Raw genomic sequence first — 24,054 nt, 5'->3', positions numbered from 1 at the left:
CCTCATACTCCTCCATCTCGAATACTTCTACGATTTCCTACTCATCTATTTCGTTTGTGAATTGCTCCTCCTCTTCCCTGAATTGTTCCTCGAGTTCTATTCTTCCTTGAATTGCTCCTCCTCCTTCTCGAATTGTCCCTCCTCCTGCTCCATCTCGACCATTTCCTCGAATTCCTCCTTATTGAATTATTCTCGAATTTCTCCTCCTCTTCCTTGAATTTCTCCACTTCCTCCTCATCTTCCATTCTTCCTTGAATTTCTCCTCCTCCTCGAGTTGCCTCTCTTCCTCCTCCATCTCGAAAACTTTCTCGAATTCCTACTCATCGAATTCGTTTGCAAATTGCTCCTCCTCTTCCTTGAATTGGTCCTCTTCCTCCTCGTCTTATAATCTTCCTTGAATTCCTTCTCCTCCTCCTCGAATTACCCCTCTTCATCCTCCATCTCGAAAACTTCTTTGAATTCCTACTATTAATCGAATTCGTTTGCGAATTGCTCCTCCTTTCCCTCCTCGTCTCTGAATTCTTCCTTGAATTTCTCCGTCTCCCCAGACTGCCACTCTTCCTCCTCCATCTCGAATACATCCTCGAATTCCTCCTTATCGAATTCGTTCTCGAATTTCTCCGCTTCCTCTTCGTCTTAAAATTTTTCCTTGAATTCCTCTTCCTCCACAAATTGCCCCTCTTCCTCCTCCATCTCGAATACTTGCTCGAATTCCACCTCATATAATTCGTTCTTGATTTTCTCTTCCTCTCCCTTGAATTGCTTCATTACTAATCGACTTTGAATTCTTCCTTGAATTCCTCTTCCTCCTCCTCGAATTGCCTCTCTTCCTCCTCTACCTCGAATACTTCCTCGAATTCCTCCTCATTGAATTAATCTCGATTTTTTCCTCCTCTTCCTTGAATGCCTCCTCTTCCTCTTCGTCTTCTATTCTTCCTTGAATTGCTCCTCGTCCTCCTCGAATTGTCTCTCTTCCTCCTCCATCTTGAAAACTTCCTCGAATTCCTACTCATTGAATTCGTTTGCCAATTGCTCCTCCTCTTCCTTGAATTGCTCCTCGTTTTCTATTCTTCCTTAAATTCCTCCTCCTCCTTCTCAAATTGCCTCTCTTCCTCCTCCATATCGACTATTTCCTCAAATTCCTCCTCATTGAATTATTCTCGAATTTCTCCTCCTCTTCCTCGAATTGTCTTTCTTCCCTCTTGTCTTCTATTCTTCCTTGAATTCCTCCTCCTCCTCCTCGAATTGCCCCTCTTCCTTCTCCATCTCGAATTCTTACTCATCGAATTCGTTTGCGAATTGCTCCTCCTCTTCCTCCTCGTCATCTATTCTTCCTTGAATTCCTCCACCTCCTTCTCAAATTTGCCCACTTCCTCTTCCATCTCCAATACCTCCTCAAATTCCTCCTCATCGACTTCATTTTTCAATTGTTCCTCTTCCCACTACTCCTTGAATTATCCCTCCTAACCTTCATCAAATTTTGCCCTCGAATTCCTACTACTCCTCATCGAACTATTGCTCTTCCTCTCCATCAAATTCTTCCTCAAATTCCTCATCCTCCTCCTATTACATTCTCCTCACTTTCTTCCTCGTTCTCTAGTTCTGAGTTATAAGCATCTTCATAATTCAAATTATCTTTATCTGAGTGTTCCATGAACATATTACTCTTTACAATTACATATTCATCATCAGAGTCAAAACGAGAAACATCTAGGCTATGTCTGAATCATACCCATCATACGAAGCATTCCATTCTGACTCGAGTCATCTATTCTTATAGATAAGGATTTTTCAATAGTTCCTCTGCGAAATCTTAGACAAATTTTCTTAAATCGGCTTATTCTTCCCTCTTTTCACTATCAGTTGAAAACTCTTTGGCATAGTTAATACCTTGCATGACTTGTGTACTATCTGTTGGTTTTGTCAGATCCATGTCACTTATCAGGATGTTTCTTGAATGTCATCTTCTTGAGGGCTTTCCCCTTCTGTTTAGGGAATTGTGTATTGTAACACCAAGCATTTCGTATGTTCAGTCACGGAGTTCCATTTATTATAAGACTTCAGTGAATAAGACTAAGTCTTCTTCCAGACCTTCCTCCTCGTTCAATTTATCAAATTAAGCAGCTGTATCTTTGGGTTTTCTAGTGGCATAAACCCACGCTTATGACCCCTACACATGAGCAAATTTTCAGTATCTGGTGGCTGCCACTGTTTCGTGGCAACCAGTGAATATGGAAGCCCCAACACATATTCCATTTCCGCAGCCTCTGCCCACAGAAAATTCGACCCTGTGCAGGGGCCCTTAATCTACTTTTCCCAATTAATTGTCAAAGACCAGTACATTCAAGAAATATTCGCGAGCTTCTTCCAGCAGTCAAAGCTTGCACAACATACTCCATTTCAATTTAGCCAAGTCGACACTTAACCGGGAGAAGACGGACTCTAGCGTCTGACAATGTGGAATTGCTTCTAAGATAGCATCAAATTCAGAGTCATATATCATTGAAGGAATAGTAGGCTCTCTCACAAAATCGACTGCTGCAAAAACTCCACTCTTTTCAGCGCCTTGGAATGGTATGGGCATCCCTTCATACAATTACAGCTAGGACATCCATGTTTTCTTGGTGCTAAACACGCAAATCATCTAAAACGATTTGGACCTCTTCCATCCTATTCATTGCCATCAGGCATCTTATCTTCTTTATGTGACAATCCAATATGTCCAAATTATCAAGGACAATGCTTAGGAATGCTTATGAATACATCAATCAGCTTCAGACTTCGTTAGTATGTTTCAACAAGTAAGATCTCTCTATTGTGCCTTCTTTAGAATAATCCCTTCTTATGCCTCCTCCATCTTTTTGAACACTTCCTTCAATTCTCTTTTTCCTCTTAATTTGACTTCTTTATTATTGTTCTCTTCTTACAGAGATTGATTAATGATATAATTTCCTGATCTCTTTATGTCAACCCTTCTTGATGTTAATGAATCTGGATTCTGAGTTAAATAATCTAATTCCTCACACTTAGAAGTCCTACCCTTAAGATCTCATTTTGTCTAAACTCATTAGTGTGCGACAAAAGTATATTGAAAGAATTATGCCATATCTGTTTTGATGGTATAGACCATTTACCTAAGAAATATAGAATTGAACTTGAAGATGATGCTGTACCAGTTGTGGACTATCCACTTTAGTATCCTATCCAATTGGAAACAAAATCAGTGGTAAATCATTGAAAAGGGAGAAACCTCGGGTAAGGTTAGGAGACAGTTAAACACCAGAGATTATACTAAAGCTACAAAAATATGTATCATAAGATTCTGACAGACACTTGATGGAATAAGTTAAAAGATTGTTGATATATCAGTCTTTTCAAATTAATTGCAGAATATAGTTCTTGGAGTATTTGATTAGAAAATGAAAATAGTAAACTGCATATTTTTATCGTCCATCTAGAAAATGCATTTTTAGATTACCTTTTGGTTTGTGTGTTTCTCACATCATATTTCGTTAGGTCTATGGATGTTACAAATATATACCGTGCAAGGCGGTATATCTTAACAATCCATGTTTGCCAACGGTTATACTTGTATAAGCGGATGAGCAGCCTGGTGGTGATGAGAGGTTTGGGTGTGGACGAAAAGCCCCTATATCTCAATGAAGTCACTGGCAGCAGGGTGACAGACTGGTTTTAAGGAGATAGACAAACTGTCTCTTCGGATTTTAATCCTGATGCCTGACGGTTGATCTTACCAGAATTAGTATGAACCAGCAGGGATCACATGCTTTAGCTAGATAGGTACTGTGCGTCACAAGGAACTGGCTATCCTTTGCTGTATCTACCCAATAAATCCTCTATGGATTTTATCAGTTAATGGAAAGAGAAAATGAAAGAATGGCTCCCAGACATGGGTGTAGTGGGTTGCTAAGAATCTCCCAGTTTATGAATGCTAAAGAAAAATTTAAAACTGGTAATTGGATCAGATTAGGGAAGTTGCAGCAAGTGGAGAATAAACTTATGAAATATAGCTTGGATATCTTGGCCGTAAGTGAAACACGTTGTAAGAAGATTGGTAAGGAAATTTTAAAACTTCAGACCAAGGTTCTATATAAATCTATTCAGATGGAGTTGGAAGAGAAGATGTAGGAATTATGATGACACCAAGAGCAGAAAAGGCATTAACAGAGTGGAGAGCTGTAAATAGTAGATTGTTACTAGCAAAGTTCAAATCAAAGCAGTACAATGGGAGTATTATGATTCCCCTGAAGAAGAGAAAGATGAATACTATGTTGAACGGCAGAGTGTAATAGATGAGAACCCAGAGAGAGATATGAAAATTGTGATTGGCGACTTCAATGCTAAAGTTAGAAAGAATAATCAAAGGATAGAGAATGTGATGGATGTCGAGGGTCTTGGCAAAGTTAAAAATGAAAATGGAGCACATTTCATAAGTTTCTGTTCAGTAAACAATCTTGTCATTGGAGGTACTCTTTTACAGCACAAGGACATACACAAATATACATGGACTACACCATGTGACAATTACAAAAAGTCAAATAGATCACATTGCCAATAATAAAGAGAGGAGGAGGACTCTGAGAAATGTAAGAAGCTATAAAGGTGCAGATATTGGTAGTAATCACCAACTCCTCATTGCCGCAATGAAATTAAAACTGAAAACACCCAACAAAGAGCTAGATAGAATAACTATGTTTCATACAACTAATTTTTTAGAAGAGCACAGAGAAGCATTTGCAATTAAAAGTATGAATCATTTGCAGTCTTCGAGACTTAAGTGACGAAGACCAGACAATTAATGAAGAATGGTGTAATAATAAGAACATTTATCAGTCAGTTGGTAGTGAAGTCTTGGGGTACGCAGTTACAAAGAGAAAGCCATGGATATCAAATGATACTTGGGATACTATAAAAAGGAGACAAAGACAAAAATTGATTGTTGAAAGTTTTCGGGGGAAGTATTGAAAATTACAAGGTAGAGTATTCCAGTATTGATAGTGAGGTCAAAAGAAAAGCCAGGAATGACTGGAGAGAATATTTAGACAGTAAAGCAGATGAGGCTGAGAAAGCTATGAATTCAAGGAGTGGCTATGGTGTAAGCATCACTTATAGAATTATCAATGAAGTCTCAACTGGGGCAAAGAAGAAGCATATGCCCATCAAAAAGAGAGGTGGATCTGTTATAACAACAGAAGGAAAAGAAAAGCAACGTTGGATAGAACACTTTACTGAGGTTATGAATAGGAGATACGAAGGGAATAATCTGATTGATATACCTGAAGCTGATGAAGACCTTGATGTGCTCATGAATAAATTCAGTGTTTTTGTAGTCGAAGCTATCATTAAAAAACTAAAGAGATGGAAAGCCCCTGGATACAATGGAATGTCTGCCGAGATGATACTGGCCGAAAATGAAGTGACTACCAGAACACTTACAATATTATTTTTAGAATGTGGCATGCAGTGGCAAAACCTGATGAATGGGAGTTAGGAGTGTTGGTGAAAAAAAAAAAAAAAAAAAAAAAAACTGAGATCTGACTGATTGCGATAATTACAGAGGCATAACACTCATGTCAGTTGTTATGAACATATATATTATAATCTTATTCTAAAGAGACAGGAGAGATAGATTGATGAAAAGCTGAGAGATGAACAAGCAGGATTTCGAAAAGGTAGAAAGTGCACTAACCAAATTATCATTTTGAGACATGTTGTACAGCAATGCGTAGAATATAGATATTCACTTTTGATGGCATTTGTGGACTATGAAAAAGTCTTTGATAATGTGCACCGACCAATTTTGTGGAAAGTCCTGCGGAATTATGGATTTCCTCTTGATTATGTGAGTTTTATTAAGTCTGTTCAAAAGCATTGCAAGTGAAAAGTTAATGTTAATGAAGTCTTATCACATGAATTTTAAGTGAACAGTGGAGTACTCCAAAGGAATGTGTTGTCTCCTATGTTGTTTATTTTCCTCGTGGATTTTGTAATGCATAGAACTGTCGGAGATGGTGGAGAAAGATTTGACTGAATTGGTGATAGGAAATTAGCAGATCTAGAGTATGCCGATGATGCTGTCCTTGTTACCAGAACACCACAGAATCTGCAATGCTTGCTTACCAAAATGTATGAAATATCACAAGAGGTTGGGCTCAAGATATATATAAAAAAAGACAGACGATGAGAATGGAGTATGCAGTGGAAGATGAAATATCATTGGAAGGAGAAAGGATTAATGAGATAGAATCATTTAAGTATTTAGGAACTATGATGTCTAATGCAGGGTCTTTACAATTAGAGTTTAGTGAAAGATTAAAAAAAAGCAAATCAGACAATGGCTAGGTTAAGTAAAATTTGGAAATCAAATCGTCAGAAATTACATATAAAAATCAGACTATATATCAGTTTAGTGAGATCGGTGTTACTATATGGACATGAGTCATGGTATAATCAATGAAACAATCTCCAATAGATTTAGTGGATTTAAGAACAAAACCCTCACCAGGATATTGGGAATTAAATGGCAGGACAGGATTAGAAATGAAACTATAAGACAGATTACTATAGTGCCATATGTGTATGAAATCATGATGAGGGAAAGAGAGAATGCCTTGATGCAGTCATTGAGCTTCAGCACGGCATATCATTCCCATGCTAAAGCTTGGTGACGGGCAATAGGGCTCTCTCTCTCTCTCTCTCTCTCTCTCTCTCTCTCTCTCTCTCTCTCTCTCTCTCTCTCTCTCTCTCTCTCTCTCTCATCTGTTTCTTCCTCTTAATATTACTTCGACCTTATCCTAATTTTATAAACTTTCTTTCGTGTTGCTGTCCCAACTCTATGAGAAAAATTTCCCTTATTACATGTGTGTATATATGTATATATATATAAATAGATATCTTTTTTTTTAAATGGCGTGGATGTTTCTTCATCTTTAATTGCCACTGGCATGGATGTTTCTACATCCGTTATTGCTACCTGCTTCGATGAATGGGAGGTGGTGTCACGGTTGGGAGGTATTTGCATTCAAAGCTAATGTGAGAGTATTGGATGATATCAGCCATCCCAAAGATGGTTTGGACCTTTTTGGTGGAACTATTCTCAAGTGTTGGGTCTTCGGAATTCAGGGGGATCCAATGCTTGGGGTAGGACTCTCGGCTTTTGGCCGGAAGCCCATCATTACAGATATGGGGAGGATGATTCCATTTTTACTTGGTCTCATTCCTATCAGGCGGATTCAGCTTACACCTGCGCCTCTATATCTGTTTTGCTGCTGTCCTTTGGGTAGGGTATGGAGTAGACCATCTGGGAAGTATACTCTAATTGTGCCGGTAGTTGAGAGTGCAGATTTCCTTTCTGACATGTGATGCCTTAATGTTCTCGAGCAGGTAAATCAAACTCATCACCTTTCCAATCTCAACCCTGCCTTATGCATTCTTCAAACAATGGACCAACATCCCCTGGATAAGCTGACTCTCCCCCGGCACTGTTGATGACATCTGGTAATTCATTTAAAGAAAATTCCGTTGACGACTTAGGAACTAAAAAGGACCATTCTTTGAATATTCGAAAAAGGGTAATTTGGGCACCACAGGAAAATTAAAAATCCTGCATGTTACACAAATTCCATTAGAAGCCAATTTTGATGAGCTGCATAAGATATTTGAATGCTACGGATTAATAAAATAAATTAGAATGAAACTTCAAGGTGATAAATTGGATTCTTAGTTATCATTTAATAGCCATGATGAAGCATTCAATGTAAGCTGTAATATTATGAATATTAAATTAGGCAATATGAATATCAAGGGTGCTCAGTGTGATGAGCTACCTCAAGATCTGCATGTCTACAGACCAGCAGACTAGATTGATAAAGACGAAGAGATAATTATGCCATCCTAAAGAAAGCCGAAACCACCAAGGTGGTTTGTTGCTCAATCTACTGGAGGTACTGAAAATTATTTCAAGATTTGCAATTTTCTTCAGATTTCACCAGGAGATAAATCTCGTTTTGGGAAGAAAAGTTACTTGATAAATGCCAAGTCATACACGCAGTTTGTTATATTGTTCAATTTAAAGACAGACAGTGTCTATATAAAATTGGACATTAAACCCCATCTAAACTATAGCTACGGAAGGGTAGTGGTTTTCAATAGAGACCTATATGAATTCACAGAAGAACAGATATTGGCTATGTGTCCATTAACAGTGTGGAAAGTACATAAAGTACCTGGAACATCAATGATTATCCTTACTTTACAGGATGCTGATGTACTTTTCCACATGGACATAGAAAATTAAAGGATTAAAGTTCGACCTTTTAAGCAGAAGCCACTACAATGTTTTAATTGCTTTAAATTTGGGCATCCTTCCATAGTTTGTAAGATTGATAAAATTTCTAGTACTTGCTCAAATGTTTACCACGGAGAATTTACACTTGAGAGAAGTTGCTTGAACTGCAACTCTAATCATAAATCTACTGACAGGAGATGCTAGTTATATAAGTTAGAAGAAGCTGCCCTCAATAAATCAAATATTGAACATGTAAGCGTAGGCTATGCCAAGAGATTATTAAATAAATCGACTGCCTATGCAAAGACATTAAAAACAGGAGGAAAAGTTTCTAACCCACCTATTACTCTAGGTAGTTCTCGAAAAAGAAATTCGCAATCTACTGATACTGCGCTGCATAATAAGGAGAAAATATTTCCTCCTAAAGATTTACCACTCTGTATTAACTATAAGACATTGCCCACCACTATCCAACCTTTACCCTACATTACAAAGGATAGTTCTAACCTCCCAGGCTATGTCCTTGCCTGATTTAATGGAGACTCGACTTGAAACCAAGTTACCAGGTGCATCTGTAGTGGGGAACGTGCAAAAACCTGGTAACTCACCACCTATTAATCGAAAAAGAGAGAGACCTCCATCTTTCTCACCCCCTTTCAAAAGAAACTTTAAAGTTATGACATCAAATAAATATTATGTTTTGTCAGCTGATGTTTCTGATGAACTGGCCACAGACTTCTTTTTCTGAAAGTATTTCTGCTGGGCATCAATCAAGGCATAACAAAGCCTCAGCTCAAATTAAGAGATAGTATATATATTGCCCCCCCCCAAAAAAAAAAAAAAAAAAAGATGTCTGTTACATAAAAACCTTCGTGATTGTGCAGTATGCTTGCAAAATGCTAACAGTAATATGAAAGAACCTACGAATATGCTGTCCCTTACTGTCCCCTCGCAACCATGGAATATACTTTCGATTAATTTATTTTTGTTAGATGGACATTCATATATATATTGTTATCAAAACATTATAGTAAAATGTCTTTTGTTTATGGGTAAAGAACAACCACTTGTAGAGAGGCGATTGAAATCTTTAAAAATATGTTTGTTAAACATGAAATATCTAAATGTATTCAGTTTAGCGCAGCTGGAATAAAAAATTTGGGGAGTGACTGAATTTTTCAACATATCCGTAGCAATCATTATTGTCATCAGAGTAATGGTTTGTCTAAATGTGCGGTCTGCGCTATAAATTCACTTCTTAAAAAGGCAAGACAGGAAAAAATCCATAAATGATATCAGCTTCTCTGCTAGAAAATATAAATTATATAATTTAACTGAACATTAGTCTTTAATGAACAAAGTTAATCATGATGCAGATTTTGTACTGTTCCAAAAGCTAATCTTAGAGCCCAGTTACGGTTAAACAAGTGTAAAGAGCCAAGATCTCAATTTAAAAAATGCTTAATGTTAGTGAAATATGGCGAAATATGTGGAATTTAAAGGAATCAAGTCCAAATGCTTGTAAGAAATTTAATTTTACAAAATGTTATTCAGACACCAATAAACATGTTTAGCATACATATGATGGTGAATCCAGGTCAGGTAATGAATGTTATGTTGAACCAAAAAGTAAAAAGACAACTTTAAGTGATTAAACAGACCTCGTTTATCATGAAACTGTTTTACCTGTATAAGATGTTTTACCAATCAAAGCTCAGGTCATATTGTGAACAAGCCTTCTGGGTTTATAGAACAATGTGAAGTCCACATACAATTTAAACATCTCATTGTGGTTAAGGGTACCTATTTTAATTTATGAGTTTCTAGTATCATCCGTTGGAAGAAGAGAGATGTCACATCTTGTATGCTGTTCAATTGTAAACTGAAATTTTATGTTATTTTATGCTATACCAGTGTGTGACTTTGTAGTTGTCGGCTGGCTTAATAAATACGCTTCCTAGTATGGCTGACTTTGAATTAAATTCTGGTCTCATATTTTCAAGACATGTTCATGATCAACACCATGGATTTGTTCTCAGCCAATTCTTGTCATTTCCTCTCCTTCCTTAAGATGTTGATTATGATACTGAGAAATGTTTAGAAAAATGGTCCGTTCCTATTTACATGAGCTCTTCTTCCTTCATTATTATCGGAATGTTCCTTTACATCACGATACATTCCTCTTTATTTCTAGTCAAAACCTGAAAAAGTTACATGATGCAATGTAGTTAATGGGAAAATAGAAAAGGCAAGTGTCCTACGATGAATACAAGACGATGGAAAACATTCTAGTCTAATACTTTAAAGATTAAGAATAAAGAAATTCTGAGAGATATAAATAATATATTTTTCGTTCCATTATATTGTTTGCCATGCATGTTGATTAGTGAATCAATCTCTTTTTATATATGCGATAGATTTTGAGAGAGTCTCTTTTAACACATGCGATAGATTTTGAGAGAGAGAGAGAGAGAGAGAGAGAGAGAGAGAGAGAGAGAGAGAGAGAGAGAGAGAGAGAGAGAGAGAGAGAGAGAGATATTAGTAGAAACGATAGTAGAATATTAATAATTCACAAAATTCGATACACGAAAATGTCAAAACCCTCACAAGAAACATTAAGAGCTTTCATAGCATCAAAGAGAATATACCAGTACCAGAAAATAAAAGGAAAACGTTAAATACCGAAAGATAACCGACGCAAAAACAAAGATCAAAGCTTTAGTAACACTAATTACCTCCGCCAGGAGGTTATGTTTTCGGTTCGGTTTGTTTGTTTGTTTGTTTGTTTGTTTCTCTGTTTGTCTGTCTGTCTGTGGACAACGTAGAGGCCACATTTCTACACGGAATCACTTCAAACTTGGCCAAGTAGTTCCCCAATGTGTATGGAAGAACTGATTAAATTTTGGTCAAGGTCACCCCAAGGTCAAGGTCACAGGGGTCACTGGTGTCACTATGACATAAGTGGCCATATCAAGAGACAGAAATAAAGCACTGACTTTTGCATAAGCCAACAGGGAAGTCCTAGTCCAGGCGCAACCCATGGGTGATGTTCAAATTTATAAAGGTCAAAGGTCAAGGTCATATTGGTGCATTATATCAATGTCATATTAAGTATCAGTGGCAAATGAACAAAGATCACTTGAAGGTCAAAAGTCAAGCAGGTCACTTGAAGGTCAAGGTCACGTGAAGGTCAAGGTCACGTGAAGGTCAAGGTCACCTGAAGGTCAAGGTCACGTGAAGGTCAAGTACATTTGAAGATCAAGGTCACTTGAAGCCAAGGTCATGTGAAGGTCAAGGTCACGTGAAGGTCAAGGTCACTTGAAGGTCACGTGAAGGTCAAGGTCATGTGAAGGTCGAAGTCACATCAATTCATGATTCTAGGACATATGGCGCTCTAGGTCACCTTGGCGGAGGTATGTCCTCTACGAGGACCATGTCCGCGTTCAGGACTTGCTCACTTGTTTCCTCTGTCGTCACTCAATCACCTCCCTTAGGGATTAAAAGCATTTCATCCTCTCCACGCACTAAAGTATCGGCAGCAGTCGACAGTAAACTCACCCTAAACTCCCTTCATTTTGTTCTTTTTCATGGTCATCTCATAAACGTAGGAGAGAACTAAATTATTCAGAAGGATCTAAGGCATATGAGTATATTGTAAATAAGGCTATGTTTATTTTATTAAATAGTTAAACACAATGTATATTATATGAACAATTACACACAGACACACACGCTCATATGTATATATATATATATATATATATATATATATATATATATATATATATATATATATATGTATATATATATATATATATATATATATATATATATATATATATATATATAGATAGATATAGATATAGATATATGTATACACACACACACACACACACATATATATATATATATATATATATATATATATATATATATATATATATATACATACATATATATATATATATATATATATATATATATATATATATATATATATATATATATATATATATATATATATACATAGGCTATGTGTGTGAGAGTAATGGCGCTCACATGCTTCCAAATGACTCATCAATAATGGCCGATTCGTACAGCTTAAGTCCAACCGTCAATGATATCTGCCCAATGGATATCATGTGATCACTAAGGACTCCTTTGGGGGTCTTGAATCAATGAATAAAGTAAAAAAAAAAAGAAATAAAGAAAAGTAGGAAAGAATAGCTGGATACATCAATAACTTTTCAGTCATAGTCTTCTCTCTTGGAAAGATCGGATGGGAAACATTAAGTGTTAATACCATAGAGTTATCTAATAGAGAGGAAAAATCAATACACGGAACGGAAATTTCGATCGATAACTTCGAAAGCATTACGCTTGCAGACAGAAGCACACACACACACACACACACACACATACTCACACACACAGACCAGTGATCCCAATGAGCTTGTATCCCCATACGTTTTCATGGCAAGAATTACCAATATTCATGCAATATTATATTGGTTCATTTAGCTTTAGTTCCTAAATGATTATCTCATAAGAGAAGTTAAACTGCCGAGTTTACCCGATATGTATTCCATAACTTTTCATCGCTCGTAGAGATAATTTCCTTGTATGACAGCTATTAAGTGGAAGTGGGATCTGATGTCTGTGAATGACAGCGAATGAAGCTAATGTGAATAAAACATGTTCTTGCTCACATAATCATAATGCATCTTTCATGAAGTTGTGAGATTGCACGCAACGCGAGGGGCTGTTATGTTGCATTTAATTACATATCATTCAACCTACAGTCTTGAATAGAGCTAAAGTATTCTATAAATCATCACCTATCAGCTTTATCAACAAACAACAGCAACAGCACAAGCAACCATAATAATAAAAAATAGCCATAAAAATGCCTTTTCTTCCAATATGAATAAACTCAATGTAAGAAGCAAGGGGGAAAACATCTAACGACAACAAACAAAGAACAGAAGAAGATGGAAAAAAGAAAAGAAAAATCTTCATTGCTAATGAAAGGAACATTGGGATTCAGATCAATAGAGATCGGGATTACGAATTCATACTAAATGCAAACGGAACGGACTTGCAAGGGAAATGTGTAGCCATGATTCATAAACGAATATGACTTATCATTTATGGTACATTTACTTTAAGAAAAAATATATTATAGAAGATTAGTCTTACGCTGAATGACGGTTCTGATTAACTCTCCAGATAAATAAAGACTATTATTTTTGCATTTTACAGCTTCCTAATTAAACACATTGAAGAATAATAATCTGCCACCTTCATCATACTCACGCATAAGTAAAAAAGGAATTTCATCCGTGAACTAAGCAGCAACAGATTAATAACTTTCACCGCCTCAGGAAGATATAATAATGAAGTTTACCCTCAAAATTAGCAGAGCGACAACGAGCAGAGAGAACCCCGCAGAGTTTACCCAACGTTCTACGCGCATTTCGTACATCACTTGAAGGGCAACAAATACACCAAGTCTTATAGGATAAATGACTCAGGACCTTGCATATTTCCTTTGTAACTTGAAAGCAATTTCCTTGAAGATATCGTAAAAAAAATTTCTGCAGCTTATGATTCTACTGATTCTTCTATGTTACGAAATCCCGTGTGTGTCATGATTAATCAAACTAAACCTATAATTATAAAATAATGCCTTTACTGACAATGTGTATATGGACTGAATGGATCATTACAAATAATGCAAAAAAAAAAAAAAAAAAAAAAGGAAATAATAAGATATATAATTCATAATTTACTGAATTTCATTGCTTTACAGGAGTTTCTTTATAATATCTTTTGGATTCAAACACTCAGACCCAAACATAAGCAAAAGCGTGAGCGCGCGCAATCACACACATATAAATATGTATATATACTGTATATATACACACAAATATATATATATATATATATATATATATATATATATATATATATATATATATATATATATATATATATATATATATATACTCACTCACAAATCATACACTTTCACTAGCCTCAGTGGCATTATACCACATTTAGCTATAAGTATATATACATGATAGCTAAATGTCGTATAATGCCACTGATGCTAGAAAAGTGTATGATTCGTGCGTGTATGTGTATATATATATATATATATATATATATATATATATATATATATATATATATATATATATATATATATATATATATATATATATATATACCACATTTAGCTATCAAGTATATTACACACATTGCATATATATATATATATATATATATATATATATATATATATATATATATATATATATATGTATATATATATAATGTGATCAGTTACAGAGTGTTTTAGACAGAATCCCGGGAAACGATATTTTGTTAATGCTGGGAGATTTTAATGCAAAAGTTGGCAGAGAAGAATAAACCTTCCAGCCCGCTATTGGTACACAAAGCCTGCATGCACTAAGTAATAATAATGGAGTGAGGTTGGTAACATTAGCAATACACAATGGACTAGTAATCAGAGGCACTCTCTTTCCTCAAAAAGAAATACACAAAGAGACATGAACATCCTAAGATGGCAATATAATATAACATATACATACATATATATATACATATATATATATATATATATATATATATATATATATATATATATATATATATATATATATATATATATGTATACACACACACATATATATATATATATATATATATATATATATATATGTATACACACACACACACATATATATATATATATATATATATATATATATATATATATATATATATATATATATATATATATATACACATACACATACTGTGTGTGTCCCAGGTGGCTATTGACAGGGTCAAGTGTATATTATTGAAAATTCTAGACCGTATATTTAACCAATATTTACCCATCTGTCTTGATTAAAAGTAGTGATTTTTTTTAAGAACACGAGAATCCTTTTAGATAGGAATGAATACTGATCTGAGGTATATAGATGGAAAAATACAAATTGCATAAAACATTTATGATTCTTATGATTGTAAAGTTATATATTACTTTAAAAATTTTCCACTCAGCCATATAATTGTCTCATATTTTGTGTTTCAGGTTTCAGCTGAATTACAAGCCCAGTAGACGACATAATAACAGTCTGTTTTAGTAGGAGACCTCCTTGATGCATAATTCTCAGACAAGATGTAATGGGAGGTATGCATGTTCTCGGCTGTTCTTGCTCCCCTGAGATCTTCATTTTTCTTTGTGACCTCTGCCTCTTGCTAATTTATTACATTTGCAGTGGGAATGTGTGGCAGAGCTTTATTAACATACTAGGGAGCTTCAAGTAGACTCAGATGAGAAGTTGGCAATTGAGATTTATGATCGAAGAGCAGCTACAGTTCTTGATTTCTTTGCCCTCTCAGAGCTGTCACGTGTTCTATGGACAAGACTAAATATAATAGATCAGAAAAAACTTGTAATAGACGTCCATGGTGTGACGTGTTTGTGGAAAAATTCTCGTCCCGTTTATGATTCTTTAATAAAAAAGAAAAAGAAAAAAAGATAACTATATTATTTTTGGAAGAAATCAGCAAGCTTGAGCTCATTTTAAGAAGCAAATGCAGACTTTTTTTTTATACATATTAGGATTTATAAATGTTCCACAATATAATGAATTTTGTTAACTTCACTGTTTAATGGTATGCAGTTTTATTACAAAAAGTATTGGATTCTTTAATCTTAACTGACTTGCAATTCTAGATGTGAATTCAGGTGTTATTTTCACCTTGTTATCTTTATATTTTTGTCAATGATTTACGGACGGTAGATGGATATTGATATTTAAATTTTTTACAAAAAATTAATAATTTTTCAGGATTTTTTAAGTTTTATTATCATAATTTTACCATGATCCACCCTGCTTGCTATACCCGATCGCAGCCAGCAAAAGTATAATATACTTTGTGCCCAGACAAGAAAATTACTAACCTTTCAGGGACGTAACAAGGGCCGTAAGACCAGGAGTAACCTTTAGTGGGATATCCAGAGTCTGGGGTAACTTGTGGGTGATTTAATTGCAGAGATTAAATCCCTGAAATTGAAGTTTGCAACACGGAGACCATGGAGTTGTCGCTATCATGTCCTGAGGCCAACAGGGTCATGACAACTGAAGGACCAGTGCTCATGCCACAAAACCAGTATTTATATATCATCACCATCATCATCATCTCATATGCCTTTTTACGAAAAGGGCCTCCGTTAGATTTCGCCATTCGCCTCTATTTTTAGTTTTTCAATCAATACTTCTCCATTTATAATCACCTACTTCACGCATCATAGCCTTAGCCATGTAACCCTGGGTCTTTGTTACGATCCTCGTGGGGATCGAACCAGGTTCTTTTGAATTGATTAATGAAATTAGGATTTCTCGACCACTATACATCTTGAAACAACAGGAAATATAGAAAGAAAACTCGCAAAAGAAAACATAATTTTATTTACAACTAGTCAAAGGTCAATGTTTCTTGATTGAGTACTTAGGAAGCACTGAATTAACAAAGAAAATCATCTGATTAAACTACACTCCAGCAAATAGGGGAACAGTCAAGATAGTAGACAAATAATACAAAAAGATAATAATACTCTTCACAGCAGCTCTCGACGGTTGACAGGAAAGTAGATATTTCAGGTCTGGGCGTTTCGCGGTTGGTAATGACGGTAGGGGTCAACTCGTTCTGACATCTCGGACAAGGCTGGTCACGTCTGCATTCTGGTCCTTACATCTTATCTCCTTCCCTGTGCTTGTTCTCTCTCTCTCTCTCTCTCTCTCTCTCTCTCTCTCTCTCTCTCTCTCTCTCGTTATACTTTTCGTACTCTCGTTCTATCTGTCGTACTCTCGTTCTATCTGGCGTACTCTCTCTTTCTCTTGTTCTCGTTGAAGTTTATATACCCCTGTATGGGAGGGGTTAACTATGGACAATTCCATATAAGGAAATTTTCTCCTTTCTTCATCCTTATTGGTTTTCCTTAAAACCACACCTCTTTGATAACTTCTTCACGAAGGCTGTGCTGGCGTAATCATGATCCATATGGCGCTATAATTGAAGTGAGATGTGTTTACCTTCCGTTAATGTATATTCTTCGGCATCAACACGGCTCTCCTTGTACTATGGGTCTTCAGATTGCTACGAACAGACGATCGTTATACCCAAGGTCTGCTGAACTAAGCACATCTAATAGATATCTTGATCTCCATTAACAACGGTGATAGTTTCCAGTAAACACTAGCGGGACCTCCTCTCTCTCTGTTTCTCAAGAGTAGAAAATTCACATGTTTTAACATTCTTTTCTATATTATTCTATCTACCCATGACAGTCTTCCAACTCTCTCTTTCTCGGGGAATGCGAAGAGCATGCCCAAACCATCTCCATCCCTCAACATGATCTCATCCACATATGGCACTTGAGTAATCTCTCTTAAAGTTTAATTTTCAACCCAGTCCTGCTATTTAACTCTCAATAAGAGAATATATATATATATATATATATATATATATATATATATATATATATATATATATTATACGAGTATGTTTCGGTTTGACTTTCAAATTTCAAAATCATACTTTATTAATTCCTTGTGTTTCAACATCCTCTAAAAATCGAGACGATGGTCACTACTATATTCTTGCTAAATTGTGAAAGGATGCCATGTGCATTACTCTACGATATTAAACATCTAGTAGTGCACTCCGGCTCTCAGCACACAATACACCATTCACGGGTAACTTCCAAATACTTTCGAGATTCCTGATATCAAGTTCTTTATAATAACTCTTTTACTTCTTTTCATTATTCCTTCGTCTTCCTGATATTCTTGGATTATGCATCGCTTTCACCAACTATAGCGTCCTGCTCTCTTTCTATCTCATTGGATTACATTAAAACAATAAGATTCATTTCTCGACTTTTATACCACATCCATAAATTTTCAAATATCTTACCCTTTTCGTCACTTCTAACATAAGCACTATGCAAACAATTAGTCTTAACATGCTTTAACCTTTTTTCTTGCGTTCCCAATCAAAATTTACACTTTACTTGCATAGAAGAGTAAGGGACCAACAATAATTTTAAATATCATTTTGAAACTTTGGTTCTTCAGACACTCCAAAATGTAAATATGAGCGAGATATATGTTAAACATAAATTAGCTTATATAACCCCTATCTTCAAAAGTGGGTCAAGACTAGAGGCAAGCAATTATAGACCTGTTAGTCTAACATCACATATTATGAAATTGTATGAGAGGGTAATAAAAAAGAAAATAATGGATCATTTGGTTAAAAAAAATTTGTTTAATATAGGTCAACACGGTTTTGTGCCCGGAAAAAAGTACACAAACCCAACTGATAGCACACTATGAAAACATATACAAAAATATGATAAATGAAAAAAACACATATGATCTATCTACTGCAGATTTTGCAAAAGCCTTTGACAGGGTAGACCATAATATATTAGAGAAAAAATGAGAAAGCATAATATTGTGGGAAAGATAGGAAAATGGGTAAAAGAATTCCTGAAAAACAGAAAACAGATAGTGGTTGCAAATGACGAGAAATCAGATGAAGCTCAGGTAATATCTGGCGTGCCACAAGGTACGTTATTAGCTGCACTGCTGTTTGTTATTATGATCTCAGACATAGACTGTGATGTTGAAAACTCTGTAGTGAGAAGTTTCGCCGATGACACAAGAATAAGTAGAGAAATTACTTGTGATGAAGATAGGAACTCACTACAAAGAGATCTAAACAAAATATATGAATGGGCGGAGATAAATAGGATGGTATTTAACTCCGATAAAGTCGAATCAATAAATTATGGAAACCGAGAAGGAATGGTATATGTGTACAAGGGACCTAATAACCAGACAATCATAAACAAGGAAGCAATTAAAGACCTTGGTGTAATGTTAAACAGCGATATGTTATGCAACGACCAAATAGCAACACTGTTGGCTAAATGTAAAGCAAAAATGGGAATGTCATTCAGACACTTTAAAACAAGAAAAGCTGAACACATGATTATGCTTTACAAAACTTATGTACGTAGTACACTCGAGTACTGCAATGTGATATGGTACCCCCACTACCAAAAGGATATTGCACAAATAGAGAGTGTACAAAGGTTCTATACTGCTAGAATAGAAGAAGTTAAGGACCTTGACTACTGGGAAAGACTGCAATTTTGAAAACTATACAGTCTAGAAAGGAGAAGAGAACGCTACATGATAATACAAGCATGGAAGCAAATAGAAGGAATCACTGAAAACATCATGAAGTTAAAAATATCAGAAAGAGCAAGCCGAGGTAGATTAATAGTGCCAAAAAATATACCAGGAAAACTAAGGAAGGCACACAGGACATTAATCCACTACGCACTAGCATCGATAATGCAGAGACTATTTAATGTGCTGCCAGCTCATCTAAGAAACATATCAGGAGTGAGCGTAGATGTGTTTAAGAATAAGCTCGATAAATACCTAAGATGCATCCCAGACCATCCAAGACTGGAAGATGCAAAATACACCGGAAGATGTACTAGCAACTCTCTGGTGGATATATGAGGTGCCTCACACTGAGGGACCTGGGGGAACCTAAACATAAAATAAGCCAAATAAGGCAATAAGGCTCTCTCTCTCTCTCTCTCTCTCTCTCTCTCTCTCTCTCTCTCTCTCTCTCTCTCTCTCTCTCTTATACTTTCCCTGTTCTCCTCTTGTAAACATTTTCAAACTCTGTTCATTAGTTTTTACAGTATTTCTTCACTATCTGTATTCAGCATTGTATTATTGGCACACATTAGCCATTCCATAATCTATAAAAGATAATTTTTCATCTCATAACTCTGCATTTCAGGCCACATTTTACATCTAACTAGTCAATCTCGCATTAATCTCTAATCAATCTCCACAGTAACGTTTTGCTTTTCATATAACTATTTCATTAAAACAAATGATTCACACACTCTATTACCTAAAATATCACTGATCTTCATATATCAGGCATTCTATCATGAATATTCTACCTCACAACTTCTCTTGTATATTAGGTAATGTTATGCCTTCATAATTTTTATAGTCTCCTCTGTCACCTGGCTTAGTCCATTCACTAATGAACATAGTTTACCTCACGTATTCCTTTGGAGCCACATTCATCCACATAAGCTTCTTAATTCCTAGCCAGTCCTACTCAAACTTTCATTTATTTTTCCTTTAACTCCCGTTATCTGACATCTATCACCCTCAGTACATACATTCACAGACAATGTCAAATTTACATTTTTTTTTCTCAATCATCAAGAAAACTAGAATACTCACTTTCTTTCTGATATCCGTTTCACCATTAACCCCCTTTCTGCATTTATTCACCAAATTCGTCATATTCGCTTATTTATTCTTATAAGGTAGTCTTTTTCTCTCTCAAGCTACATACCTTTTCCCATGCTTGAATTTTTACTCACATATCTATAACCCATACTCATTTTATATCTATTTTTTACTTCCATAATCTTATCAAATTATTCTCACTAATTCCTATTCAACTTGAACTTCCACATTAGGATACTGGGTAATAGGTGGAGATACTACCGCTGGAGAGTTATTGGGTCTTGACTGGACAGACAGCACTACATTAGATCCCTCTCTCTCGTTACGGCTCATTTTATCTTTGCCTACACATACACAAATAGCGTCGACTATTCTATCCACATTCTCCTCTACCCTCATACACCTGACAACACTAAGATTACCAAACAATTCTTCTTCGTTCAAGGGGTTAACTACTGCACTGTAATTGCTCAGTGGCTACTTTCCTCTAGGAAAGCTATGGTAAGCAGCTTTTCTAGGAAAAAGAAACTCTTGGATAGTGCCAGGATCTCTGTACCATGACCTTCCTCTGTCTTGAATTACAGTTCTCTTGCTTGAGGGTACACTCGGGCACGCTGTTCTGCCTTATTTCTCTCTCCATTTTTTTAACTTTTTATAGTTTATATATGAAAGATCTAATTTAATGTTGCTACTGTTCATAGTATAATTTACTTCAATTGTTTATTGCTTCTCTTGTATTTTTTTTTTATTTCCTTGCTTCCTTTCCTAACTGGGCTATTTTCCCCTGTTGGAGCCCTTGTGTTTAAAACGTCTTGCTTTTCCAATTACGGTTATAGCTTAGCTTGTAATAATAATGAAAATAATAGTGTACAGGACACGTAAAAAATGACTGCTAAATATTTAGATAGATATACACAAAAAGATTTAACTCTTCCCACCCCCACCTCTCTCCTAACTAAAACCATTTGGTTCGGCAATTTGTGGGAGATTGTGATTTCCTAGTGTACCTCTCGGGGTATCCCCTCTAACCGAGGGTCGGGAGAAACCGAGTCAGCGTGACAGGAAAGAAATTATATATATATATATATATATATATATATATATATATATATATATATATATATATATATATATACATATATATATATATATATATATATATATACATATATATATATATGTATATATATATATATATATATGTATATATATATATATATATATATATATATATATATATATATATATATATATATATATATATATATATATATATATATATATATCTACTCTGTTAACACAACCTAACATACTCTATTCCTCGCACTCCTCTCATTCCCAACCATACCCGGCAAGAGATTAAAGTTCTCCTATCTTTAAAGCCTATACAGTCACTATGTATTTTCTTTTCTTTTTTTTTTGAAACCAAAAACCACCCATACAGAAATCAAACAAACAACTGTAGTCTTAATTTCGTCCCCAGAGTGCAGCTCCTGATAACACAAGCGTTGGCCATTCATTTAGGTTACCCAACAACAATTGTCTTTCCTATTTCTGAACAATTTATCATAAACTTCTGACTGACTGAATGATAACCCTCCACAATCCTCTTCTCAAACAAATCAACCATCACTTATTTTTTCATCTGATGTATCGCATTCACACACATTAAAAACCATAAAATTTACAATTTTACCTCAATAATAAAGAAGATATTGGACTGAAAACCTGCTTTACTATAGGGAGAATTTCACCGCAGCAGATGCTAAACCTTTAACATTTTCCTGTCCCAACATCCAACTATCGTGAAGATGTTGTTGCCGTTAGTGTGGTGCGCAAATTAGTGCTGAGAGAGAGAGAGAGAGAGAGAGAGAGAGAGAGAGAGAGAGAGAGAGAGATCAAATGCCACCCAGGTCGTCAATAATAACAAAAGATTCCAATAACAAAGCAAGTGTAATCATTACATCCTGATACACAAATATAAAAAAAAATATCTTGTCAAGGTAAAAAATAATCGAGAATGTAGACGACTCGGTTTATCAAAGAGTCTCCCGAGATAGCAGCCTTTTGAAAAACGAAAATGATGTCCGACGGAAAGGGAAAAAACGAATTACTGATGCGAACCACACCTACTAAACGTGCGCGATATTAATTCAATTTCACAAGTACGCCATATCCTCATTAGTCAGAGGAAAGTTACGGTCATAAACTAGCCTTCTCGAGTAATAGGTGAAAGCATAACAATGAAACATTCTCTGCGAGCAAGATTCACCAAAGCGACGCCTTGATACGAAATCCGCTCCCTACGTCAGGCTTAATTATAATGGATGCATGGAGGGTTTTTTCGCTTTTGATCTCGTGCAGAGGGTGGTGGCCTTTACTAAGCCAACTGCAACGCTATTGCAAAGTCCATCTGGATTTGCTTATACACACGATGATCACAGGCCATGAACACACACACACACACACACTCTCTCTCTCTCTCTCTCTCTCTCTCTCTCTCTCTCTCTCTCTCTCTCTCTCTCTCTCTCTCTCAAAGCAAATACTGTTTATTTTAGTTTTCCAAGAGTAATTTTGCATTTGATAAATCAGATAATTGAAAACACACGCTAACGTGTGAATAAGTGTCTCACAATAATGGGAAATGATTAGATGATTGGAAGACCGTCAAATTCTATAGTCTGAAGAACCTCAAGCTAAAGCCATTATAAGTTTGATTAATTGCTGTTATTTATATACTCCCACAACAATAATATAACAACAAAATATGAGTATCAACCAAATTAGGAAACACGATTATCTAAGATTTTCCTCAAAGCCAGAAAATAAGTAGAGAAATATTTAAACAGAATGTTAAAGGGTAATAAACGAAATATCCTTTACATAGCCTGTAAAGGACCTATCATTTATGAGTGAAATTATGAGAATTGTTCCTTGAATACTTAACATTTTGTGCTGGTAACTTACCAATCTTCATAGCTGCGGATATGTTGACTGTCAATAATTATGTTGGTATCTCCTTAAGCAATCATGACACGTAAACAGTCATTGTTACAGACGAAGGCCCACCGCCCATTGAATCATTGTGATTTAGAGCTACAAATTCTTCAAGTACATTTACCATTAATGAGGTACGAGGTCTAGTAATCAATTACAGGGATAACAATGCCCTTTCCCATCTGAACTGTCCTTTCAGGACAATAACCGACATGTATGGGACTACAGCACAACGATTAATGTAAATACGTTACATATTGTCATTGCCACGAACATGTAAATAAAAACTTTGGTCTTTGGGGAATGAAAATTTTTAAAGGGCAGTACTAAGCAAACTCGAAGAAATAA

The sequence above is a fragment of the Palaemon carinicauda genome, chromosome 27 (assembly GCF_036898095.1).
Source record: "Palaemon carinicauda isolate YSFRI2023 chromosome 27, ASM3689809v2, whole genome shotgun sequence".
Lineage (NCBI taxonomy): Eukaryota > Metazoa > Arthropoda > Malacostraca > Decapoda > Palaemonidae > Palaemon > Palaemon carinicauda.
Note: the sequence above shows the minus strand (reverse complement) of the source record.